The 4,483-nt window shown below is 42.5% G+C and overlaps 1 pseudogene; it reads right to left on the bottom strand.

The window, feature by feature from the left end:
• Window positions 1-2,710: 2,710 nt before the first annotated feature.
• LOC148544383 (uncharacterized) lies at window positions 2,711-3,435 on the bottom strand (annotated as a pseudogene).
• Window positions 3,436-4,483: the final 1,048 nt, after the last annotated feature.

Raw genomic sequence — 4,483 nt, 5'->3', positions numbered from 1 at the left:
ATTTCAGGTATTTTCTGGCTAAAATTGAGGGACCTGAGCAAAAATCTGATTCAGAGGCTGAAAAAGGACTGCAGATGCTGTTGTATTCTGACCTCCTTGCACTCGAAATGGATTTTCTGGAGCTACAGAAACCCAATTGGCGCACTCTTAATTACGTTGGAAAGTAGATATCCAGGGCTTTCCATCAATATATAATAGTTCATACTTTGCCCGATTTTTAATGATGCAAACTGGCATTTAAACGTCAACTTCCTACCCTATTCTGAAGTTAAACGCCAGAAACAGGTTACAAACCTGAGTTAAACACCACAAACAGGCTGCAACCTGGCGTTTAACTCCAAGAGAAGCCTCTACACGTCTAAATCTCGATGCTCAGCCCAAGCACACACTAAGTGGGCCTCGGAAGTGGATTTCTGCACTATCTGTACTTAGTTACTTATTTTCTGTAACCCTAGCTACTAGTTTAGTATAAAAACAACTTTTAGAGACTTACTATGGACCTCATGACATTTCACATCTGAATTTTGTATTTCCTACGGCATGAGTCTCTAAACCCCATGGTTGGGGGTGAGGAGCTCTGCCGTGTCTCGATGGATTAATGCAATTACTACTATTTTCCATTCAATCACGCTTGTTTCTATTCTAAGATATTCACTCATACTTCAACATGATGAATGTGATGATCCGTGACACTTATCACCATTCTCAACCTATGAACGCGTTCTTGACAACCACCTCTGTTCTACCCTAGATTGAGTGTATATCTCTTTTGTTCCTGGTTCACGTGTTTGATTGCATCTCCTGACAATAGAGCATTCTAATCCGTGAGATCAGAGTCTTCGTGGTATAAGCTGGAATCAATTGGCAGCATTCTTGAGGTCCGGAAAGTCTAAACCTTGTCTGTGGTATTTTGAGTAGGATCCGGGATGGGATGACTGTGACGAGCTTCAAACTCGCGAGTGTTGGGCGTAGTGACAGACGCAAAAGGATCAATGGATCCTATTCCAACATGAGTGAGAACAGACAGATGATTAGCCGTGCGGTGACAGCGCATTTGGACCGTTTTCACTGAGAGGACGGATGGTAGCCATTGACAACGGTGATCCACCAACATATAGCTTGCCATGGAAGGAGCCTTGCGTGCGTGAAAAAGAAAATAATAGGAAAGCAGAGATTCAGAAGACAGAGTATCTCTAAAACCTCAACCTGTTCTCCATTACTGCATAACAAGTATTATTTAATCCATGTTCTTTTACTCATTCCAATTAAATCTGAGAATTATTATTGATATCCTGACTAAGAGTTACAAGATAACCATAGCTTGCTTCAAGTCGACAATCTCTATGGGATCGACCCTTACTCACGTAAGGTATTACTTGGACGACCCAGTGTCCTTGCTAGTTAGTGGTACGAGTTGTGAAAAGTGTGATTTACAATTTCGTGCACCAGCTACCAAGGTCATGGCATGCCTGTAATCTAAGAAGGTACTATAGTTAGAAAAGGAGGTCTTAGGTCAAGGTGCACTCTTTTTTTTTGAAAAGGTTTTTTAATGAGGCGCCAGGCTGAGATCTAAGAAACTGCCCGGCCTCTAAGGGTAAGCACTCATATGTACATATTTATATTTATATTTTTATCTCATTATTATTTGAATAAAAGTCACCAATTCCCTAAAAAGTTTCCTACCAAGACGTATTAATCTAAGCTTGAAAAATGCAAAGTTCATCGTCCGATTACAAAGAGGTCGGCAAGGTGAAGCGATAGGAGCAACTTAATGCAAGAAGTTATAAAAAGTAGACCATAAAAAGCGACCTAACGAGGTCTGACTAAAAATGGACTACTAAAAATAACTTAAGAAGGCCCGACAGAGAAGTTGGACCAATGAAAGGATCACTAAAAAGGGACGAAGACACCTCTCAAACGCCAAAGAAAGGTTAAAAAACCAAAGGCCAAAAGTGCTTCGCTGAAAGGTACAAGTCTTGTGAAAAAGACATTACTTAAAAAGCGAAAGCACAAGTCAAAACAGCGCTAAAAAGTCATCCAAACAAACTATAAAGAAAAGGTTCCTCAGCAGGAACACTACCTAAAAAGTTGTTGGAATATGACTAAAAAGCCAGGGTAAGGAGGTCGCACGGGTCGACGTCAAAGGGGCACAGGTACGACCTCAAGAAAAGAGAAAGCCAAAAATGTTGAGAAACACCTTAAGGCTAAAAAGTGCTTAAAAGGGATGCAACTCCACTCAAAAGAAAGCACGACCTCAGAATAGGGCTATAGAAAGGACATCTGAAACTAAAAAGGTTCTATTTAAGGAACACTAAAAAGTTGTCGGACGAATCGCTAAAAAGCTCACTCACGAAGCCACAAAGATAATATGGCCCGACTTGATACAAGGTCGACCAGCACCAAATCAAAGCAGGGCATGATCCCTAAAGACAAGGGTAGAAAACTCACTCAAAAGAGGTCAGACTGGGAAATACTTAAATAAAAATTCGAAGGGTTGCAAAAAGTAAAACCCCAAACATTTAGCAAAATGCATTTATCATAATAAAACATTAAAGACTCAAAAAGGCCACCTAAAATTCGAAGTGTTTTGTTTTGCAAAATAAAGTTGCTGGGAAGCAACCAAACGTCAAAGAAGTCAACCACAGGAAGATTTACAAAAAACAAGTTTAAAGTCCACAAGTCAGACTGTAACAGATACAACTTATAAAAGTTATAGGGGATCCAATTTCGCCCCAGTAGCAACATCCTTGGCAGGGGGAGGAAGAGGAATGGTCGAGATCGGGGTAGCATTGACAACCCCATCCGACCCATCCAGAAACTGCACATCTAGTTCGGGCTCTGGAGGGACGACCCCTGAAGGGACGGAAGAAGCTGAAGCTGCCAAGGCTTTCCCTAGTGGCATAAGAGGAGGACCCTCATCCTCATCATCAGGGACAGACATGATCTTGCCATCCACCACCACGTTATCCATACTAAACAAAGAGAGATCAGCCTCGGGAACAATAACTTGGACTTGAGCCTTCAGGATCTCAAACATATCAGCCATACTATTTACCATATGTCCCTGAAACTCGGCATAATCATCTTGGGCCAATTGAAGCCTCTCCTTAGCTTCCAGCAGCTCGCTGTAGGTCCGGGTATAGCTCTCCTTATACTTTTTCGCAGCCTCATCAGCTAAGTTAGCAGCTGCCTCCGCCCTAGTAGCCCGTTCCTTTTCTTTCTCCATATCAAGCTCCAACTTGGCAACCCGGGCGTCCAGCTCATCCTTCAGACCCTTTACCCTATCAAATTCAGCTCGGGCATCCTCCAGAAAGGCCTTCGTAGCACAGACATGGGACTCCTTAACAACTTGAGATAAGTCGCGCCGAGATTGGCCATCCGAATGCTATTGCTCATTATGAAATCAAGGTGATGAAGGATCGAGATGTCGTCCATAGGGACTTTACCATGTGGAGCAATCAATTCTGTAGTAAAGGAAATGCCATCAAACTCTTTATCATTCAAGTCATAGGTTCCAATAGTTTTTTGCTTCTTGAGAGCGGGACCGGTAGTAGGAGGAGAGGAAGTAGGGCCAGAAGTCGCCTAAGTTAGATCAGATGGAACTACCCGAACTCTAGGGGTCGGGATGAGATTTCTCGAGCCCTGAGAGTCAGAAGTCAGCTTCTTTGGGGACATTTGAGAAGACCCTTCCCCTGAGGTCTTCGCTAACATGTTTTGGGCAGCGGTCGCCTTTTTTGCCCTCCGGAAGGCCTTCATGGAATCTGAAGATTTCACCATTTCTAAAAAGGAAGTCAAGAAAACAGTTACAATCACAGATGAAGACAAAATCCCAAATCAATACAAAAGTAAACTTTGCACAAAAGAAGAGCTTGGGAACTACCTAGCTCGGCACTGAGGAGGGAAGGATCTCCTAGAAATCTCTTTGTGTCTAGATAAGGAGGCTCCCCCCAGTGTTCCTCTAAAACATTCACAAAAGCTTGTTCCACCTCATCTAAACTCTCCCAAGGATATTTAAGGACTACAGGATCTTTTTGCCACCATAAAGGAAAGGTGGGCTCATTATTTTCATCTAAAAAGAAAGGTCGAGCATCCTGAACAGCTTGGACCTTAAAGTAGTAGTTCTTAAAATCCCAGAAAGACTCATCAAACATCGAAAATACTTTCTTCCCCTGGGTAGCCCAGAAAGAAATCCAAGAAGCTTTCTTCTTGGCTACCCCGGGTTTTGTCAGAACAAAGAGATAAAGGAAAAGTTGAATGGTAGGTCGGACACTCAATTCTTGGCACAATAACTGAAAGATCTTTATAAAGGCCCATGAGTTTGGATGAAGCTGAGAAGGGGCCACAATACAGTTCCACAACAGTTCGGTCTCAAAAGTAGTAAAAGGAATAGTAATATTCAACAAGGAAAAGAAGTAATCATAAGCGTAGAAAAAGGGACGCTCGTCCCGACCTAAGGGAGGGAACCTAACCCTCTCCTTAGAGT

Source organism: Arachis ipaensis, chromosome B9 (genome assembly GCF_059453495.1).
Source record: "Arachis ipaensis isolate K30076 ecotype BB chromosome B9, ASM5945349v1, whole genome shotgun sequence".
NCBI classification, from domain to species: Eukaryota; Viridiplantae; Streptophyta; class Magnoliopsida; order Fabales; family Fabaceae; genus Arachis; species Arachis ipaensis.
Note: the sequence above shows the minus strand (reverse complement) of the source record. Positions and strands in the feature narration are given on the sequence as shown.